General features: G+C 46.5%; 1 protein-coding gene and 1 non-coding gene across 2 annotated transcripts in view; both read left to right on the top strand.

Moving 5' to 3' along the window:
* LOC119373875 (uncharacterized) overlaps window positions 1-23431 on the top strand; it is a 229561-nt gene that overhangs the window by 171824 nt on the left and 34306 nt on the right. The gene's annotated exons all lie outside the window — the stretch shown is intronic.
* On the top strand, window positions 2042-2114 carry Trnar-ccg (transfer RNA arginine (anticodon CCG)). The gene has a single exon. It is a non-coding gene; the product is annotated as a tRNA-Arg (tRNA).

The following is a 23431-nucleotide window of genomic DNA, read 5'->3' as shown; positions in this document are numbered from 1 at the left end:
CCACGTTAAAGCGAACACCTAACGCGTGCACCAAGCTCAAGTACAAACTCGCCAAATTTACCAGCGACAGGTCTCTTGCAAAATAAAGAAGTTAATGTGCTTGCACTTCTTTCTTGTGAACGCCCATGTGTACTTGGCCCTCCTCTTGCGCAGATGATGTATGACGAATTACGAAATATGCATTACCGTCTTCCTCAAGGAAGCGGCGGTTATTCGGAAATAATGGTTCTTTTGAATTACTAGTATGGTATTTTCACAGCAGCACACAGTTTGGCTTGTTCGCAATTACGAAGTTCACACTCATAACACAGAAACATGAGGACTGTAGAAAATATGCAATAAACTCGAATAACGCTATCACACATGCACTCTTTCATCCACCTCCTCATTATGTTAAACTTTATTTATACAACAGGCACATTCAATTATGCTGCTATTGATGAACGATCACCGAATCTACGTACGTTAGAACACTGTGATTTCTGCCTAACTTTCTGTTGCCCATCACTCCTCTACAATGTGTCATAATGCGTGAATCATCTGTTCAACTTGTCTGGTAATGAAACACAAGCAGTTATATTGAGCAGACAGTGTTTTAGCAATTAGTTTTGAATGTGCAAGTTCATTCCTTTCATTTCCATGCACGACAAGTAGTCGTACTTCGCATAATACAAGAACCAGTGGTTGCAATATTTTATGGGAATCAAAGCAGTAGCAGTCTCATGTAATGTATGGATAAATATATTTCCATCGTGGCGCACACAACCTACTCCGAATACTGAACACGTGGAACAACATATGCAGTAGAACCTGAGCGCTGTACATAATTCACAGCAGTAAAACAACGCGAAAGTAGAGTGTAAGACCTTCTCATATTGTGCACTCACATGTGCACTTCCCCAGTATGTAACTACAATCCAAATGAATGGGATACCCGAGGAACTTGGTGTCAGCCTACACATGAAGGCAACTAAATTAGCACAAAAGGCTGGCATGACTTTTGAGAAATATGGAACCGTGAAGACAGGCAGGTTGTACGGTTTTTGTTGCATATGTTTGCCATATGGCACCGAAATATGTCACACATGATTGTGCAGTTCAATTTCCTGCAGAAAAGTCCGAAATAGACCTGTGGTGTTCACTGTAGGTCCGCTAACCAAGATTCCTTAAAGCATTCAGCAATGCGCACAATATGACAAGGATGTCTGCATATATTGCTGTACATATTTATTCACAGATATCTGAAAACCATGGTAAATTTGTGGAAGTGTGTTTGGGAACTTGTCGGCATAATCACGTGACTGCAATGCACCAGTACTTCTATTATGCATAATTAGTACAGCTATGTTTCAATGTTTTCATGCCAGCTACTGCCATCAGCAACTCAAAAGTCGTGCATGTTTAATTCCTCATTTTATAACTTATGCATATTTACCCCACTTAAAATCAATCCAAGTGCCATGGCTGCGAAGTCAACTTGGAAATTTGGAAGCACATGGAATGAATATTATTTTCCTATATATAGTGACTGGTGGATTTGCACATTGAATACTAGGACTTCATATGCCATGAGGTTGAATAAAATGGAGCACACATGTATAGAGGCTATAAAACAGTCAGGACTTAGGTTGATAGTTAAAAAACGCAAAAACAAAGCCACAACACCTAGAAACGAAGGGGACAGGACGACGCACCAGTAACAACTGAACTTTAACACATATTTCGCTTTTTTGTTCATAATCGTGATGTTTCCGTGAATGTGTGATTATTTAATCTTCTAATGTTTTCGTACTGTGTATTTATATATTTTTGTGGTTTCCACAAGCTTCAGTTGCTAGTAGCGCGTCGTCCTGTCCTATTGATTTCTCTGAGTTGTGATTTTTAACGTCACGTAGCCTTTTTGGCGTCACGTAGCACGTGACGCCAAAAAGGTAGAAAAAAGAGTGTTCCACACTCGCCGCCATGGCGGCGACTGGCGCTGACTGACACTCCTAAGTTTCAACCCACATATATACTCTATAAAGTGGACGGGGAGATGACCGCCGCCGTAGCTCAGTGGTAGAGCATCGGACGCCGTTATTCGAAGGTCGCAGGTTCGGTCCCTGCCGGCGGCAGGTAATCTTTTCGTCCACTTTACTTTCTTCACATTTATATTCTAATTACCACAAATAACACTCCCTATACTTTCCTTGGCATTGCTGTCTGTTAGTTTTCATTAACAGATGTCTGTCACATAATATCACATTCATATTATCGCTTTGACATGATTTCTTATTTCTAGCTAAATGAATCCAGGTAATAATATTTATGTACTTAGATATTCTATTTTACTGTACCTTGGTACATATGTATCAAGGTACAGTGGATGTGTACCTTATTACGGAATGTCAGGAGACGGGCAGACTGCACAATCCAAATTTTTGTCGAAAAGTCTTCTTACTTGCTAATAATCTGTGCTTCGGTGGGTTCTCACAGTTGCATGGCGGCAGAAGCATGTTCAGGGTAGTTCACTGCATCCAAGCTAGATGCTGCAAAACGAGAGTGCACGGATATGTCACATGTCAATGCGCACAAATCGACACAGAGACGAAGGATCAAGAGAAACAAATGAAGTTTGAGAACAGAATAAATACAAAACTAAGTTGGCCTTTCCGCAAATTTCATCACATGGTAACGTGATAACCGCGTCCTTCTTTTTGCTCTAGTGCATATTCCGTGAAAGCATTCTGCTTTATTCATGCTTTCGCAGGCAAGAAAATTATATCGTGCAAACGATTTTTCCAGCGCGCCCTTGTGCGTCGATTGACTGGTCGTGCGAAACACCAGCTACATTCACAGGAATTTCAAACGACGCATCACACATCGCCGCTATGTGAGCTTAATTACTTTTTTATATTTGCTTTTCACTGCCCTTTTCAAGCGACGAAATGTGCTGAACGACACCTGCAGGTTCCTGAGCCATGATAAGACGCGCAAAGTGAGAGAACATAAGTACTACTTACCGTCTTTGTCTCTGACTGTGCCGAGCACGCAGGTTGCCACAGCGACACGCTCGCTTGAGTCGACGGGCCCTCGCGACATTGACTTATCGCACTGGCAGTGCGGCATGCTGCACTCTCGTCAAACCACGCATTTCACATACAGCGGCTAGAACACAGTGAGGCTGCAGGTACAAAACGCGCACACACGGCCGATACAGCTGAGCAGTTGAGAAGTGGCGTTCAGAAGGCCAAGGTACGACATGGCGAATATCACGATGGCTTCGCTTCGGCGACACGCCACCGCGGACAACTCGAAACTTCAAGACTCTCCCCTCGCGTTTCCTTCTTTCACAATGTTTTCGCTGGGTTCGCAGGCTTTTCCTCGCAAAACTTGAAAAACAGCGCAAGGACAGGACGAAGGAAGTGACACAAGGACGGGCGCCCGTTTTTGTGTCACTTTTCTTCGTCCTTTGCGCTGTTTTTCAAGTTTTTAAGTTATGCACCAACTAGCCCGGCTTTCGCCACTTCTCCAGTTTTCCTCCTAGTTTCTTTATTTCTCTTACCCCTTCCCCCTCTTCCCGCTCCCGAATAGCTGCATGCATGCCCGCCAGCACTGAAGTAATTATAGAAAGCTTCGCAAAAAAATACAGAAAACATACCAGGGACGTGAGGCGGGAGGTTTTTCTTGAACTCGATTATTTGAGGAACGGCGTCATATAGTGAATTTAACTCCTTTCACCCACATAATTTTGTAATGAAGTAAAATTCAAGAGAGAAAAGCTTATTACACCCACCTCATACACCCTAAGGAAGTACTGTCCACGTGCAGGTAGCATTTATGAGGATTGTAGCCCTTAAAGGCCAACTCCGGCGATTTTTTCACCATGTTAGGGTAATGGTGCTTTTATGTTCCTGAGACACTCTAGTCACGCGCCCGATAGCAGAAATGCTCAGCAAATTCGAAAAATAATTTTTAATAAGCAAAAAGGCGCAATACCGAAACCGAAACGCAACCGAGTGTACTGTCTCTGTATGACGTAGTAGTTGTTACGAACCGGAAGTCGTGCAAGGTATGCCGGTCACGCCGGCGCGGAGTATAAAAACTGTGACAGCCGGGACGAGCAGGCGCACAGTGGAGAGGTGAGGACGCCGCGCATCAGCTGTAATGTCTGCGACCGACAGTGCCGCGTCTGATACTGACAGTTAGCGGTGCCCTCGGCTGCGTCACTTCCGTCGCCTTAACAATATTGACGTCACAGACGCAATGTTGCCAATAATTGTGGGAAACCGGGAGGGCGTTTGCAGACAATCTTTAAAATTCATTTGCAAACAATCTGCGCGTGTCTCAAGCCTGTAATTTGGCATAGATGACGAAACTTTCAAAGGAAGGTACCCAGCGAATTTCATTGAGATCCATCGACCTCGAAAAATCACCGGAGTTGGCCTTTAAAACGCCCAATTAGTCTAGTTTCGTTTGCAGTGCGGTCACAGTCTGTGCCACTTTCATTCGCTCTTCTTTCTTCGACACGTTCCAGGAGGTTACGCTCACTGCATACGTAGGTCAGCCAGATGTTACGCAGCATCTAAAGCACGGCTTTCACTTCTTTCGCGCACCTTGCTGCGTGCACCTCGGGACTTTTTTCGTAGTTCTTTCTGTGGTTTTAATACAGCCTACGTAAACGTAGCTGAGAAATGTGAAGCTCTGCGGTAGATGTCACATAGCATGCGCCTCTCGGAACAGACGACCTTGGAGCTTTGCAATAATTCAGGTACTAGGTTGCTTATAGGAAGAGCTATTGTGGTGTCCGAGGCGAAACACGTTCCGTTCACTCATTACAAGAGAAAACCAAAGCATTCGCCTATTCGAGGTGACTTGGAGGAATGGTGCGCCGATCGCTAGGACATTTAAAACATGGACGACTCGTCAGCATCAATGAAGGCAGCATGATCCAGACATGTTTTAAATGCATAATCATACCATATGTATCAGACTATCGTCCCTTAGGCCAACTACGAAACCAGTTATGAATCAGGTCGGCACAATTACCCGCCTTATAATATTTTGCTCAGGCACATGCGGTTGCGTTTACTGCGCGATTGGTGCTTATCAAATTCAGTGGTATGTGAAAATAAATACAACTCGTCTAACTGTTACAAGACTATTTGCCATTTTCTTACCTTGCTAATGTGGGCTCAAGAATGGACGCCGATAAAACATGAATTTGAATTAGTGGTGAAGCTGATGAAGGTGGAAAGGAAGTGTGCGAAGAATTTACATTGGTCCTCGCGGCTGAAAACAGGCAAAATAGATACAAACTGCTTAGCATAAGCCTCGTCAAATCTGTTTTTGGTACGTCTCACAACAGCCAAATATATTTTTTTTGAAATCATCGCGTAACAAATATCCAGCTGGTACATATGTGCATATAATCAAGTCGGCGTGACCGCGAAGAAGACGGCACTGGAGCTATTAAAAACGAAACTCTTATTCGGGTGAAGTTGTGGCCAGGAATCAAAAGTCAAAGTACAAGCAATACACTCATTTGCGGTGAGCAAAGCGTCGGCCATCGGCAATTTCATCTGCAGTATGGTGCGTCGTTGTTTATACATGTGGCATCGAAGAGCCCAGCTTAATCGCTTATGACCGTGTTAGTTTCAGAACCAACTCTACTTTTGGCGTTGCGAGCTCCAACTATGCCATTAGATTCTCAAGTAGTCTGGCTGCTCCCAGATATTCGGTACAACTTGTGCAAGGCAGTGGTTGCACGAGTAACGGACCAGTTACATCAAAAAAAAGAAGAAGAGCGCGTGAAATTGCCACGCGTCCTCTGAAAAAAGCATCGTCCTGATGCTTATTATAGAGCATGGAAAGGAAAAAAAGTATGCATACACAAAGAAAGAGCAATTTTACTGCAAAAAGAAGAGTTTTCAGGTTCGCAAACGCGTATGAAACGGCTTAAGGCACGGGACAATGGACGACTTGAGGTCGTCTGCGGCGCCGCTGAAAGCTCGTAATGCCGCCCCGTACGACCATGTAGTCCAGGGCGCCGAGACGTCGAATCATTTTGTATGGCCTTAAGTATCGCCGAAGATGTTTCTTCGCTGAGTCCTCGTCGGCGTATCAGTGTGCAAATTCTCTGGGTGGGCATTGCATGTTGCGTCGTCGAAGATTGTAGTGATGGCTGTCGAGCCTCTGCTAGTTGATACGCAAGTGGTTTTTTGGTTGTCAAGGTTTTTTGGTGCGCGGCAAATACGTAGCAACGGCGAGATTTCAATCACAGGTGAAAGAAGTTACTTTAGGCTGCAGCGATCCAAAGCAACCTGGCAAGTGGTGCTAATTGAGCCTGTGTTTGGTCTTGAATACAAGCGTGTCCAAGGCGGTCGCTAAACCAATCGCAGTATATTGCAGTAACCACGAAGCGTTCATCACCTTGTTTATTAGAAAGCAACAATAAATAAGATTGTTGCGCGGTAGTCATTATGGCGCTTATCCAGCGTTAACTGTCGCGGTGGCGTTTGTCAACAGCTTCATTGCACATACAATTATACAGGCAATACTGTTGTTGCACAGCCTCCGTACACTATCTTACAAATAACTTCGAAATGATCTCGAAAGCGAGGAAAACTTCCAATGTGGAAGGAAATCTAACGTGCCACAATTTTAATGCAGAAACAGTTTGGTGTGTATTGATAAATAGGTAATCAATAACCGTACGTTTCCAATATATCCGTAATATGTTGTGCCTGTTTTTTAGCGGATTTTCTATAGGACCCAGTACTTGTATATCTGAAGTTTCGTTCACAGTTAACTGGTACGAGAGCAACGCGAAACATACCGGGAGGAAGAACAAGTTAGCATCCAGCTTACCGTGGTTCCTCGTCATTTTGTTCTCGTACGGTGTTTTGTCCAGTTAACTAATTCATAGAAACCTCCTCAGCTTATTCAGTGGAGCACTGTGAACGCCTCACAGTTATTTCCTTTTAACTTGCGTTGAAAGGATGGGCTCGCACTGACTGTAACTGTAATGCAGGTGCTAGAGCAGCTATTTGTATGGAGTATGTATTACTGATAAAATTTTCTTCTAGAACCTTCAGTTTGAATAAAATATATGTATTTATTTTAATTCACAGAGACAATTTACTACTATCTTGGAACACCCAATCCTTCTAGTACTCCATCGAAGGAATGTCAAGAAGCATATAACCGATACGTTCCTGGTAAAAACGAAACTGTGTATACAACAGACTGCGCCACATCAGCCCAGAAGCAGTAACAATGGGACTCTTCTGTTCGTATTAACTTCCATGAAAAATATATGCATTGTTCAACAGTAAATTCATTTGCATCCTTCCTTCTCTAGACATAGTAAGGAAGCGAATTATTCGATCCCAGTTGTGATATTTAAAGTGGGTGTCAAGCAACAGCGGCTGTGAATAATAAAGTGGAATGTCAGTTGTAATAGTGGCCGTACTATCGGAACGGAATGCCAGCACGTGTAGTAAAATGCGTAATAATGCTGTTTCTTAAGGAATGACGGCAGAGACGTAATGATGCCATGACCTGAGGCGCCACTCACTGACGTATATATATATATTCTTTTTAATTCAGGGTACTCGTTCTGGGTGCCGATCAGTTATTTGTTCTCAAGAAAATTGTCATTGGAAATGACACAACCTAGCTGCTTGAAAATTAATGCTCATACTTCTGGTAGAGCCACAGATTATGTGCGCTGTATTTCTTGACATGGTTTCAGAGGCGCTCGCCCAACGAGGTGCCATTAGAATCCATACAGACGCCCATTTTTTACCTTATCGATGATTTTTGCGCAAACTTCACAAAAAGTGACTGGGGACAGAGAAGGACCACACACACGGCACATATAAGCGCAAACTAACAACTGTTTATTAGAACTATGGAATGAAATATATACGGTGACCCACGCATGCGCAACGCTGCCCTAGCTACGACGCCCCCTGCTCTCCTTTATCATCTTGATTTCCATATCGGTGAGCGCAATAGAAGGCGCGCTAATACACTTGCCCTCTGCTGCCGTTCTGATAATGAAGGCTTCGACGACCTCTCTTTTGGTGCGCTTGCTCGACGTGTGCAAAATGTCCGTTTCTTCAAACAAAGGATGACACGTGCACCTGCTGCAGTGTGTCGCCAGATGCCCCGGAGCTTGCAGGAGGCCACAATTGTGTCTATGTTCCTTCAGCCTTTCGTTGACACACCTTCCCGTCTGCCCCACGTAATGAGCACCGCAGGACAGTGGAATTTTGTACACCACGTTTTTCGCGCACCCGACGAACCTATTTGCATGTTTGGTCAAACACACTGCTTCCTTGTCCCTGTCAGAGTCGCCGTTCACTTTTGCGCATAGTCCGATGAGCTTTCTCGGCGCAGTGAAGAACGTCCTCACGCCGTACATTGCCGCAACCTTCTTGATTCGGTGTGCCACCGTGTGCATGTACGCCATTGTTATAAAAGGAGGCCTTTTGCCATCTTATAGAAGTTGCTCCTTTGTATGCCTTAGCACAAATGACGACATTATCGATGACACTAAATGACGTGGATAGCCACTCGTTTCAAGGCGCTTCACTTGCATGCCAACCCCTTCTTCGATGGAGTGCTCACATGACTTTTTAATCGCTTCCAAAAGGCATGCTGTGGCTATGCTTCTTTTTACAATCTTTGAGTGTCCGGAATCGTACGGCAAAATTTGTTTTTCACCTCTCGTCTTGTACATCCAGCACGTGTGCTTGCCTTCCATGGTGATGCTCAAATCGAGATACTGTAAGCGTCCGTGCTCCGGAACCTCTGACGTGAACCGAAGCCCTTCATGTTCTCTTTCAAATAAGCGCAGCGCTTCGTCCCTTGTCTTCTCAGACATCAGCCCATAGGGAAGGCAAACTAGAAAATCATCGACGTACCTCACACACTTCACCACACCCACTTCCTGTAAACAGGCCTGCAGTTTTCTGTTTCCTTTTGCAATGAACAAGTCACAAAGCACTGGAGCAATTCTTGAACCTATGCAAATTCCGTCTTGTTGTAGAAGCATCTTCCCACCAAACACGACGAACAGTGATTGGAGGTACCTCCGAAGTAGGTCGATAAAGTTTCTCATGGACGTGCCACACTCGTTTTGAAATTTTGTCACGCTGAATCCTTCGATTGCTTCCTCGACAGCCTCGACAGCCACTTTTTGTGGCATGCTGTAAAACATGTCGGTAACATCCACTGAGAATGTACATATCGGGTCGCACCCTTTCAGAAATAGCACAACTTCTTCTGAGTTGCGAATTATGAACGGGTCTTGCACATCGAGTTTTACCAGGTGTTCTTGAAGGTACACCGCGAGTGCCTTCTGCCATGTGCCGTTGTCCTCAACAATCACCCTGAAAGGTGAACCAGTCTTGTGGGTTTTTGCCGTAAAGAAAGGGCTTAGCGTGGACGCCTTGCTCGCCCTTACTTCCTGCGCTGTTTTCTGTAGACCTGCTTCCTCACACAACTTTGCAGTCATGCTTTTTGCTTTTGACAGCTTCTTTTCGGTGATGTCATGGATAATTTTGAAGTTCTTTCGCATGGCTTCCTCAGCTCTGGAATCGTAATCATCTTGATTCATGACCACGAACTCCAGAGGATATCAACGAAAAATATGTGGGCGACGCAATGGAATGTGCAAAGGCGGCGCTCGAAAAACTGAAAGGCAACCGTAGGCAGCAAAATCCAAAACGAACCATTGAATGGTTGAAGTCAAACAAACACAAATTGCTGGCGGCAGACAAATCAGGGGAGTTCGTGGTCATGAATCAAGATGATTACGATTCCAGAGCTGAAGAAGCCATGCGAAAGAACTTCAAAATTATCCATGACATCACCGAAAAGAAGCTGTCAAAAGAAAAAAACATGACTGCAAAGTTGTGTGAGGAAGCAGGTCTACAGAAAACAGCGAAGGAAGTAAGGGCGAGCAAGGCGTCCACGCTAAGCCTTTCCTTTACGGCAAAAACCCACAAGACTGGTTCACCTTTCAGGGTGATTGTTGAGGACAAGGGCACATGGCAGAAGGCACTCGCGGTGTACCTTCAAGAACACCTGGTAAAACTCGATGTGCAAGACCCGTTCATAATTCGCAACTCAGAAGAAGTTGTGCTATTTCTGAAAGGGTGCGACCCGATATGTACATTCTCAGTGGATGTTACCGACATGTTTTACAGCATACCACAAAAAGCGGCTGTCGAGGCTGTCGAGGAAGCAATCGAAGGATTCGGCGTGACAAAATTTCAAAACGAGTGTGGCACGTCCATGAGAAACTTTATCGACCTACTTCGGAGGTACCTCCAATCACTGTTCGTCGTGTTTGGTGGGAAGATGCTTCTACAACAAGACGGAATTTGCATAGGTTCAAGAATTGCTCCAGTGCTTTGTGACTTGTTCATGGCAAAAGGAAACAGAAAACTGCAGGCCTGTTTACAGGAAGTGGGTGTGGTGAAGTGTGTGAGGTACGTCGATGATTTTCTAGTTTGCCTTCCCTATGGGCTGATGTCTGAGAAGACAAGAGACGAAGTGCTGTGCTTATTTGAAAGAGAACATGAAGGGCTTCGGTTCACGTCAGAGGTTCCGGAGCACGGACGCTTACAGTATCTCGATTTGAGCATCACCATGGAAGGCAAGCACACGTGCTGGATGTACAAGACGAGAGGTGAAAAACAAATTTTGCCGTACGATTCCGGACACTCAAAGATTGTAAAAAGAAGCATAGCCACAGCATGCCTTTTGGAAGCGATTAAAAAGTCATGTGAGCACTCCATCGAAGAAGGGGTTGGCATGCAAGTGAAGCGCCTTGAAACGAGTGGCTATCCACGTCATTTAGTGTCATCGATAATGTCGTCATTTGTGCTAAGGCATACAAAGGAGCAACTTCTATAAGATGGCAAAAGGCCTCCTTTTATAACAATGGCGTACATGCACACGGTGGCACACCGAATCAAGAAGGTTGCGGCAATGTACGGCGTGAGGACGTTCTTCACTGCGCCGAGAAAGCTCATCGGACTATGCGCAAAAGTGAACGGCGACTCTGACAGGGACAAGGAAGCAGTGTGTTTGACCAAACATGCAAATAGGTTCGTCGGGTGCGCGAAAAACGTGGCGTACAATATTCCACTGTCCTGCGGTGCTCATTACGTGGGGCAGACGGGAAGGTGTGTCAACGAAAGGCTGAAGGAACATAGACACAATTGTGGCCTCCTGCAAGCTCCGGGGCATCTGGCGACACACTGCAGCAGGTGCACGTGTCATCCTTTGTTTGAAGAAACGGACATTTTGCACACGTCGAGCAAGCGCACCAAAGAGAGGTCGTCGAAGCCTTGATTATCAGAACGGCAGCAGAGGGCAAGTGTATTAGCGCGCCTTCTATTGCGCTCACCGATATGGAAATCAAGATGATAAAGGAGAGCAGGGGGCGTCGTAGCTAGGGCAGTGTTGCGCATGCGTGGGTCACCGTATATATTTCATTGCATAGTTCTAATAAACAGTTGTTAGTTTGCGCTCATATGTGCCGTGTGTGTGGTCCTTCTCTGTCCCCAGTCACTTTTGTAATGTTTGCGCAAAAATCATCGATATGGTTAACCAATAACCAACTAGCCCACTGCCAAGTTTTTCTCAAGTACATTTTTTTACCACTTTTTCAACATTCTATTCCATTATTAGGAAACATAGCATTGCATGGAATAGTCATGTACGTACGTCTAATAACATGGTGCCGCAAGCTAAATGAGACAGATATAAAAAAAGAATACACGCACACGACAGAGCTGCTTGAAAATATGTTGTGGTTGTGATTTGGTTCATACCATCTATGTCATCCTTTTCTCTATGCTTTAAAGAGTTTCACTTGCTCACAAGTGCAATTCCATATTCTTCTGTTTTTAACGTGTTTAAACTATAAAAAAATAGAACATGAAGTTAAATAACATAAGAACAAATTTGTAACTAGGACATTTTCTGAAGCACCAGTTCTATTGCCGCAAGATTCATGGGTGAACAACCAACCAACTTGAAACTGGGGCAGAGCACCAGGTCAGAAAGTATGGAAGCTCTTTCAGAACACTAATTATTAATAACGAAGCGACAACAGGTAACCACCGCCGAGAAAAAAAAAAGAATTTGGTGAGCATCGGATGCGGACGACCATTGCTGTTTACATTCTGTCGGATGATCATGATAGGCTGCACGCCTCGGAAGGCTTGCCGGAGGCGGAAGCGGGCGTTTGTTCTGCAAGCACCGATGACCTGCAGCTACTATAGCTGAAGCATGGGACGCGCATCGCCGTGTCGATGGAGCGATACCAGACGCTGTTGAACTGCACGATTATTTGTGTGCTGACGCCGACCTGATCGTGCCCGAAGAGTTTAGAGAGGACGCTATCATCGAAAGTGTGCGCAAAGAATACGAGAGTGCGGAAAGCAACAAAACACAAAAAAGGCAAGTTCGCGCGAAGTTCTTTATGCTTTTGACATGGTTTCTTTGCTTGCGATTTTCGATTGTCTTATTTCAATCCTGAATTCTTTTGTGTACATGTGTTCGATACCGTTGAGTCGCTTTGTGTTACATTCACACAAAAAAAGATTCAACCTACTACATATACGTCTACGTTACCGTACTACACACTTTCCTTAATTTTCATGCTTTGTAAGTGTCTTGGCTTATGTTAACACATCATGTACCCATAGTCAATGTTGAATACTGTCGAGCTTTTTTCCCACCAACCCTTTCTCCTTGCTGAGATGAAATAAAGTTTGATTTTATTTGATCATTCGCACACTCCTCGGCGCCAGCGACGACGACGAAGCTATGCAGAGCTTATTAAGCTGCGAGGCTTGAGCCGTCAAGTTTCTTCAGAGCAATGTGATACACAGCAAGATCAGTGAGTTCTGTATTTAAATTTTGGTTCTGCGAAGTAATTGGTGTGCGTATTTTTCTATTTTCGTGAAAAACAAAACTCTCACGAACAAAAATCGCTTTCCCGGCAATTTCGTTATTGGGGGATTGTGATGACAGTGGTGCGCGTTAGGTGTATGTTTGAAAAGTGCGCGACGTAAAAAGAAGACTGAAGGCACGTGCGGGATTCCCTATACAGAAACGACGACGTGGAGGACCGTGGTGCGTAAGAGCGCGGGGCGCAAGAAGGAAAATAAAAAGTAAACAAGATCCAATGCGGTAAAAACACGGAGCTACCCGAAGCCAATAGATGACCACCACGCAGTTCCTCAGCGCCAATCAGAAGAAAACAAGTGTGCCTGAGGGCGAGGAAAGCCTGGAAGACTGAGAGTTGGCAGTTCGAGGCGAACGGGACAGCAAGACGGTAGCCGGGCGCTGAAGACGGGCAGTCGGGTTACGGAACCGAGCCTTCAAGACTTCACCCGGCCGGGACCTTCGGACCGCGGCGTTTAGGGAGGGCGAACTTCAACATTTCGTCCGTTCGAGAGCAAGGCCTGCTGATCCCGGTGCATGCAAAGCAATGGCAGTTGGGCTTCGGGCCTGAGTCTTGCATCGAGCCGCCTCATCGGGCTAATCTTGGCTTCGCCATGCATAGCCGAGCATCGACCGTCCCCTCGTCAACACCATGGAGACCCGTCAACTCTACGGTCCTCCAGCCAAGCCTCCGCTAGTGGGTGAGACTAGAGTCACTGTATATGCTACCTTTAGGTAGCAGAGTAGCGCATAGGTCCGGCTAGCAACCACAGCTATGCGGTGAAGTCGCACTTCGCTTTTGCAGGCGACATGCCTGCTGTGTCGCCGATTAACCTGTCTGGCGTGTCGAAGACCGGCGATAAACATTGGCTGTCGATGGCTAGTGTTAATTCAGTTCGCTGCAGCGGCGGCGTCGAGAAATAAAAAAATTGGCCCAAGCGGCAGCTTCTCCGCAATGCATGGTTGCTAGCGGCGTTGGAAGACAGATGCGCAACTCTGCTACCTAAAGGTAGCATATACAGTAACTCTAGGTGAGACCAGATTAACATTCTTCCCCGCTCTGCTGTTACACCGCGCCGGAACTATACCGCTTAACTTAAAACTTTGAACTTGTGCTTTGTTTGTGATTAAGAAAGTTTTGCCGTGCGTAGTGAACTTTTTGTTCAGTGTTTAGTGTTTTGTAGATTCTTTCCCCTCTCTAATGGTTTATTAACGTTTTTTTGTGTGTGTTTAAACCAACGGCTTCGTCCCTGACAAAGCTCTCCGACGCTCACGTCGTAAAAAGAGCTGTCAAAAACAGAAAAAGAAAGAACCTGCATCACAGGGATTCGACTGCAATATAAATATGGCAGATGGCTTCTATCCTAAACAGTATACTAGTTGAAGTATAAATTGGCCTACCATGAGTGATAACGTTCAGCACAACACCCGAATTCCAACTGTAACTATTCACGAGACTAGAAAGGCCCTATAAGACACGTGTCGTGGAAAAGTGGCTGACGATTATAGCATAACATTCAGTAGATCAGTGATATATTTTATATTTAGGAAGCTTGTGACCCTGTACACATCATGCCTTAAATATTCAAGTGCACTAGCCAATTGATAACTTTCAGCAATGAAGGGCGTATATATTACCAGTAAGTTTCAGTGAACGCATTATATTCGCGGACAATCGGCTAAAACCGCTCACAACGAAGCGCTGATGTGTGCATTTGTATACAAGCCGCTGATCACTTATCCTCACTACCCCGCCGACGGCGCTGCCACCCATATTGGGGCGAATAACAGCGTTTAATCGACAGTACACATTGCCGCAAAGCACATAACGTTAAAACCTCGCATTGTCGTAATACCCACATTTAAACAGCAATAATGGTAGCAAAATACCAATAGCAACAAACCAATAACAAACGCGCCAGAGAAATTCCTTAGTGCACGTGTTACGCGCTTCCTCAAGTTTCTCAGTGGTGGAGTTTCTTTTTCTTCTGTTCTTTGCGCTTTTCGCATTCGCCAAACGTTTGCGCCATGTCAGCGCCGCGGCGTATGATAGCTGGCCCGTCCGATTTCACTGCTGGTAGCGGCTGTCTTCCGGAAGCTGGCTGAACTATATGACGAGGTTGAACTCCGTAGAGTTTCGAAGAGTCAATGCAGCGCGGTAACATGAGTAACGATCTGAAACTGCACTCGAAAACGAAACACGAGGTAAATAGCGTTTGCTAAGGCGAACACAATCAAATACAATTTTAAAGAAAAAGAGGTAGGGTCATCAGGTTTCCTAACACGTATGAAGCGGTTTAAGGCGCAGGACATAGACAACTTCAGGTTATGTGACTTCAGGTGGACGAGTTGGCGGGCTTCGTCGGTGCGCTTAAGGTAGAAGGCAACATCCTTGTCCTCGTTGCTGAAGGTAAGTAGCATGGTGTCAAGCGTCGTCTAGGGCCTCCTTCTGTAAACTAGCTTCAACGGCGTTATGTGCGTTGTTTTAGGGGCAAAGCTCCTTGGGGTGTGGGTCATCGCCTCCTCTGTAGTAGTAGTAGTAGTAGTAGTAGTAGTAGTAGTAGTAGTAGTAGTAGTAGTACTAGTAGTAGTAGTAGTAGTATTAGTTGTAGTATGTAGCCAGCTCTAGTTTAATGAATTGCTCACTAGATGAGCAATTCACTAGATATCATAATTTACATGACATCGTAGTGTTCCTTGATTTAATCACACTAAGACATACCTTGCAGGCGATATACCCTAGCGAGCTTTCAAATTTTCGTCTTAATGCACATGATAAAGAAATTATTTTTACGAAAAACGCAAGGCACACCTGGAGCAAGATGTTTGGCTAAATGGGGCCATGAGGCGATGCGAAGCCGGAGCACTTGCACGATCGCGTTCCGTTGGCTTTCGTTGGGCATTCTACCGACAGTCAGTAATTGCGTCTAGCGTTTGTATAGGTTACACTGACGCAATTTATAAACATTTAGTTTATAAGCGTCTCTCGCGCTTCCGTGTACAGGTTCAATAAACTTTCCGTTGAGACCGACCTCGAGTCGTGGAACGCGAAGAGGAACGCTACGCGCGTCGTGTCTTGCCTCTAGTCTTGCCGTTAATTCTCGCAGGGCGAGCGGGGAACGCAGTCACCCTTGGCGCGCTTTCTCTTTCGCTCGGGAGCGGACATTTTCCCTGCATTTCACCGACCACAAAGCGGTGATAACGAAGGGACCACGTAAACCAACAGTACAATAAAAGTTTGATGTTTAATATATACACGATGTTTCTCACTCTTTATATGATGTACTGGGCGAATTTCACGGAAGAGTTTCACAGTTTACCGATGATTCCTTCCGGAGCTTCGCCCCACTCATCAGCCTTCACCCCGTGGATATTCTGTGATTTTTTTCTTGCAATGCCGTGTTGAAAGCGAAAAATATGTATGGAAGGATGCGCCCCATGTGTTATGTTCAGTCGTTGACGTAGATGAGCATGTCCACGATTGTGTTGTCTAAACATTCGCTGAGGCCATTCGTCTGAAGACGGTAGGCTGTGGTCCGGCGGTGCCTTATCTGGCTATATTTGAAAATCACTTGCGTTAGGTCAGTCGTAAAAACCGTACCCCTGTCCGTGATAAGGACTTATGGGGCGCCATAGCACAGTATAATGTTCTCGAAAATGTAAACCAACGTCGTCTTTGGGAGCGTGAAAATACTTGAAAGAACTTCAGGACTTCATCCCGAAAACGGCGCCTACCCGCCACAGCTTGCCCACCTCGGCTTCACCAGTGACTGCGGTCAAAGCTGCTTCTTCTTTGCGGCTCATAACATCGCAAAAATGCCACAATGGTGGTGTCGATCGCAGTGAGGATGGTTGAAGAAATACTCCACCAAGATATAGCAGTTTTGGTTTAGTTTCTGAGGGGCCAGGAGGAATCTTATGTCGTGTCGTTAATTGACCACGCCAGGGCCAAAAAGGCTAGTTTACGGACGACCTACCTCCTGCGTCTTTGACACGGATTTATTTTTGGCCCCTGCTCCGTCCGTCGGTTGAGTCCCCAACTCCCGCAGGATGTTCCTATTCCTCGTGAACATCGATGACGAAAGACTGTCGTCCCCATCCAGCGAAACGTCCACACCGAGCATAAAGAGGGTAGGAGACGGGCCAGGGCAAAGGCTCTTTAAAGCCTTTGCCCTGGCTCACGATGAGCCAGAGAGTGTTGCTTCGTCGGCTCAGCCCGGTATCCCGAGGGGAAGGCGTATGCGGCAGTGAACATAAACCATGAGGGTATAATAAAAAAATTCGACGACGGTCTGGACGACGGCAGCTGAAACAGCGGAGCAAGCGGCGATTGCGATGGCCTTGCTGGACAAGAGGAGGCGCACAATTTATAGCGACTCGAGATCGGCGATCACACCATTTGCAAAGGGCATGATCGTAGTACTGGCCTTGAGGATCCTCCTGGTCAAGAACATCGAGCCACACACTCGTCTGGTTCTCAGCTTGCATGGGACAGATGGAGGGAGCCCACCCAATCTCAATGAATCTGCCCACATAGCTGCGCGAGGACTAGTTGACCGCGTAGCTAGCGGAGGGTGTGGGGCTGAGGTTTTGGAGAATCGGGACCCTCCCACCTCGTATAACGAACTCACGAAACATTTTGCTCTTGGGCGGAGGCAGTACCCACCACCACACAGAAAATGAAGCAGACCACAGGCTCTGACACTCCGGCTACTTCAGGTCGGGGCGTACCCTAAACCCGCGCTCTTGCACAAGATTTATTCAGAAATACAGCCAACTAATGCATGTTCGATATGCGCGGATATCGCGAATCTAGAACGTATGCTGTGGCGGTGCCCCGCGTCACGCGGCGGCGAAGTCATCACGTCATGAAAATGGGAAGCTGCTATTACCAGCTCCGGACTCGAAGAACAGCTATGGGCAGTCCAACGGGCCCGCGACGCAACAGAGAGACTTGGTCGTTATGTTAGGAGCGTATTTGGGAGCATGGAACACCTTGAAACAACTTCAGGATTTCGTCCCGAAAACGGTGCCTATCCTTGACAGCTTGCCAGCCTCGGCGTCACCCGTGACTGCGGTCGAGCTTCTTCTTTTTTGCGGCTCCTAAATCGCTACCAGAAGAGTTTGCAGCTCGAGTCGCGGATTGCCGTGAAATTGCTTGTCTAAACACGAAAGCTACTCAAGGGGCACGAAAATGTCACTGCGATAGTAAACGACACCACGTGGCCTTTTATGCCACTGAAAAGGTCCTACTAGGGAACCCTGGATCGAAGGTCTGGACTTTGCGAGAAATTTATGCACCGCTACGTTGGCCCCTACACAGTTCTACGCCAAGCTTCCCCAGTGAACCATCTCATCACCCGCTTCAGTCCGCCACTGACCACGGTCGCGTAGCCCGGAAATTGTTCACGTCTCCCGCATGAAGTCGTTTATTACTCGTTCAGCTGATCTTTGAGTCACGGACAGGCTGACCGCTTCGAAGAGGGGGGAAATTAGTGCAAGCACACTTAACGTACTTCATCGTTCTCACTTGCACATAGCCGTCATCAACCCTATTCTTCTTCGTGTTTTGCACCGAGGCAGACATTGCAGAATAAAATGTTCTGGTGGCGTTCTTTGGTCCGGTCATCGTGCGTCTTTTAATAGATAGATACGTAAAAAGAAACGCTCAAAGTGCCTGACGTTCGCTAAAAAAATGCAATGCATTTAAAAACTAGAGACAAACGGAAAGAACAACACGGGACGAGCGCTAAAGTGTACATTGCCCAATTACTCGAGAGCTCACACCTTACCGTTTGTCTCCTCAAATGATGACGCCTTCAGTGGGCGCTTATCGGGTACTAGTGTTTATTATGTGGTTGTTGAGGCCATCGTTGCGCGGGATTTATAGTAGGCTGCGTGCGGGTTTATGTTAGCTACTTCAGCCACCACAAATGTACAATGTCAATCATTGACGTTATTCGTCGTGATGGAGGTGTTCCCCCAGTCGTCAACGGAGGTACGTTCACCTGAAATGGTGATATAGACACCAAACAGCAGCAGGCATTGTGGAGGCTCTCATTTATCAATGTACATTCAACATCGAACTACTTTTGTAGAGACGTGTTTCACTTTCGTGTTATACCGATCTCTATGACGGAGGGATCAACCTAGGTTTTCTTTAACAGTACCTTCGCGTCTGAGATTCCTACACACATAACTTAGTATCACTTAAATTGAATGGAACTTAAACATCCTCTTGTTTCATGGGTTGCTCGCATTTATTTAATCATGCAGTTTTTATAGACTCTGACCACAGTAGTGCGAAGTCCGTGCGGCCGTGGACGATAAGTGATTCAGCAATAGTAAGTTGGTTTCTAAATCACACTGCTTAAAAAATAAATTTGGAGGGCGCTTGAGCTTCGCCTTCAAGAGTCGAACGAAGCAGCGTAATCGGACCCAGTGCGAATCTCGGTGGATGTCAACCGCGCCGTAAGGAAATGAACGGCTCTGCGCGCCTCATTAGCTGTTTCAAACTATCCTGGAATGCCTACTGCAAGTGCAGTTGTTCAGTGCCCACTACGCATTAATTCTTTCTTTTGAGAATCAGCGAAGAGCCCACTACGCGCCCGTGAGGCAGGCCTGGGCAGCATGCCGATACAAGAGTATTGCGATAGTATAAGAGATACTTTTTAGTATCTCTGTTTCTGTACTGAGATACATTTGAAAAACGTATTTGTATACATTTACCATGCATCAATTGTATGGCGATACTCTGCTGGACACTGGTATCTTTTTACTTTTTTTGTCTGAAATGAGCTGAAGCGTACTTCCACGGGAAAAATTTTTTGTGGGTGCCAAGACAGGCAAATACACTCCGCTGGTTGTCTGCAGAGGAAGGGCGGCGATGGTTTCTAAACGATCACACAATGCCTCATCTGGTAGAGTGCGTGACACCGCTGACGGCAGAATCGCGGAGGCAGTGTTTTCGGCCTGTGCTCACGAGAGTCGCTGTTTCTCAACGCCAGAGCACAAGGCCTACTTTTTTCGGGTGGCCAGCCATTACTTCATGACTCCGCGCTCGGATACCACTTTGGGCATGTTCAGTTCTCAAAGTGATGGCGCTTCCGAAAGTAGTTCCCATAGTGGCGGCGCAAGCGACTCAAAAATGGTTATTAACACAAAAGTGTTTTATGCCGGGGTCCACTAAGTACATCCGTCACGGATATGACGATGATAAAATGGACGCCAAAGGGTGAGAAAGAAAAAAAACCAAGAAAAAGATACCCGCTGGGAATCGAACCCACGACGTTGCGGCCGCAACGGCAAGCGCCCGACGCCCTACCGACTAAGCCAACTCAGGAGATGCTAGCGGCGGCGCGAATGCGCCTTATATCTTTCACACATTCTCTTTCGCGGCGGGCGGAGCGGGGCGGTGCCGCCGTCTGTGAGAGGCCAAAAGAAGTAATGCTTTACGATCGACACTTACTAGCGCTTACTCCGAGATTGCACGTGATATCGGAGGTCATGGTTAAAGCGTCTCGATACCAGAGAGGTAGACTGGCCGAGCTGGCATCGCCGAGGCCCACTTGACGCAGTTACGTTCTTTGCCTTTGGCTTCGTGTTAGCGTGCGTCGGCTCATCGGAGTAGTGCATCTTCCGCGTGCACCAACGGGATTTCTCCGCCGCCGACTGCTTCAATTTAGAGAGCACCGACTAACAAAACTGGTGCAATATGCGTTGCAGAAAGGACGGGATTTCGACGGGCGAATGTCGTGCCTTGGTGGAGCGAGAGCAGCGCCTGCAAGACAGAGGCCAGCGGGACGCACGCGTTTGCGGCTCAGCCTACGAACCTCTACCTCCCGTGTTGCTGAAGCGCAGTGTGTGTTATGTATGCATGAACACAGGCGTCGGCTTCCCATTAGTAGAAATCGCACACCGTGCCGTTTCTCTCCTTAATTGACGACGCTTTGAAGAAGTGCATACCGGGTACCAGTGTTGATTATGAGCTTGTTGATATTATCCTTACGCGGGATTCACGATTCGCTGTGTCCAAATATATGTTCATGCCGTCAGCTACCACAACGGTTTAATAATGATCATGGGCGTTAGTCGTCACGATAGAGACATGCTGTCAACATGGGTGCATCCACGTCTACTGGTGGTATAGCTGGCAAACACGAATAGACATTGTACAAGCTATCATATATCATTACACAATAAGCACTACTTCTGTGAAGACACGTTTCACTTTCGTGTTATACCGATTCCTATGACGGAGGGATCAGCTATGTTTTTTTTTTTGTCGTGCTTTCACCGAGCGCTCCAGCGTGTCAGGGTGCGTTCCTAATTTATTTAAAAGCGTGAAGTGGCATTTTGTGGTACGAATCTCCCATACCGCTGGAGCTGACTTCGCTTGTAGCGGTTTGCTGAAATTGATGCTGGTAGTGTCGGCAGTGGTGACATCTTTATTCAGGTTTTGCTAAGATGATGCCTCGTAGGCCCGTGAATTAGGCTGGTCCCTCACGAAGAGTAATCCTTTCGGCCAAGGCGACGAGCGCTTGATGTAGTCTCTGATCGGGTGCTCTGAGCAGCTGTCCCTGTTCCCACGTATGTTTTGAGAGAACTGGCAGGATCGACCTGTGAGGGCCTAAACCTTCTCACACTCAAACAACGTGGTTTTAGGAAGCCAATGTTTGAATTGTGCAGTTTTATGGGAGAAGCAGCTTAGGGTCTCGGCATGTCGGCGTGCATCGTTGTCTGCTGTAGGGACGGTCCATTTGCTTGAGCGCAAGAGAGGGCACCACTGGCTCAGCACTCACCATGTGGCGAGAGAGAGTGAACAGTGCGTGTTTACTATGCAAACGCTCTTTCTGATGTGAACGCTGGACTACCAGCTAGCAACGAACGAGAACGCGCCCTCACACGTGACAGACAACGCCGACGCAGGCAGCGTCTGCTAGCAAGTTTAGTTATTGAAAGCCGGCTACACGCGCTGCGCAATCGTTCAGCAGCCACCCACTATATTGCCACGCCCACTTCTTGTTTTATTTTGATGTTTTTTTGGGTTTGACCAGCAGGGACGGTTATCAACGCTCGAGGCTGTCCGCGAAGCAGTGTTCGAGAAACTTCTCGATTGTAGTAGATCGTTTTGTTAAGATTTTGCGCCGCACGCGAATGTTCCAGCTTTATCGAGAGACAACGCCGCCACAAGCGATATCGCTGCAAAGTTCGATAGCACCTGTATAAAAGCCGACGCACTTGACCGCTTGTCAGTTGATCGACGGACGACGCCCTGTTCGCCGCTATCATTGTACAGCGTGTATTGCTGTAGTTCTAGCTCTCATTTTCCCGGCCACAAGTTCGGCCAAAGAAACAGTTTCATTCTGCAAACGCCGACTGCTGTCTTCGTCGACGTCACGACCACGTGACAATATTGAGGCACTGGATCTTGACCTGCAATGTAGTGCCGATGGGAGATTTCTGTTATGCGTAGTTGAACAATTGAACAATAATTATTCGCAGCGTGCACGTTAACTAAAAGCGGATTGCGGGTCTCTGTGTGCAATCTTACTCCTGTCTGTCATTGACCATTAGCAGAGATTTTGCTTCGGGAAACACCGACGCACATTGCATGCTTCGCCCATCTCCTGGTTTCACGTTAGGGGAGGTGCCACAACCTTCCCTACATGCTTCGCGCCTCCCCATTTTTTGTCTCCTCGTGGAGTGTTTTCCTTCTCTTGAATTTCTGTCTCTTACTCCTAATGACCAGATATTGTCATGCCTAGGCACTATATGCCCTGTCCATGCCTACTTCTTGTTTTCGACTAAGGTGTCCTTAACACCCGTTTGTTCCCTGACCGCTCTGCTCTCTTCTTGTCCCTGAAGGATACACCTATCATTTTTCTTTTTATTGCTCGCTGCATCTTCCTCAATCTAATTAGCATCTTCGTTGCAAGCCTCCAGTTTTCTGCTCCATAGGTAAGTACCAGGTATTATGCAGCTGTTTATTTTTACATATTGGCCTCCATTGCCCGTAGATAATTTGAATCCTCAGCCGTCTGGCCCGCCGCCGACTGGGCCAGGCGGCTGAGGATTTCGAAGATGGGGACCGACTTCGGCTGCTCTGTGGTCAGAACGGACCCACGTGATGGCGGAAGTGTTTTGGTGCGTAAATGACCCGAGAAGAAAAGTCGGCAGACTGCAAGACTATCCGGCTATGAAGGCAGTATTTATTCACTACTACGCGAATTTGTGCTCGTCTGCTGCGGCAGAAAGACTTCTTTTTCGCGAGACTTTTGTTGAGCCCGAACCGATGCTGTCTAGAAAGCAGCCTATTTGAGAAGCTCCTGCAATTAGCAAGACAACCTTCTCAGCTCAACAGATCGTATATGTAAAGAAATGTAAATGTCTCCTCAGGTCTTCGTTAGTGACTTCAGTGATTTGGTGGAACTATGCTATTTCTAGCATAGTTCATTTCGTTGCCACCATATATGTC

Source organism: Rhipicephalus sanguineus, chromosome 11, assembly GCF_013339695.2.
Source record: "Rhipicephalus sanguineus isolate Rsan-2018 chromosome 11, BIME_Rsan_1.4, whole genome shotgun sequence".
Taxonomy (NCBI): Eukaryota; Metazoa; Arthropoda; class Arachnida; order Ixodida; family Ixodidae; genus Rhipicephalus; species Rhipicephalus sanguineus.
This window is presented reverse-complemented; position numbering and strand designations above follow the sequence as displayed.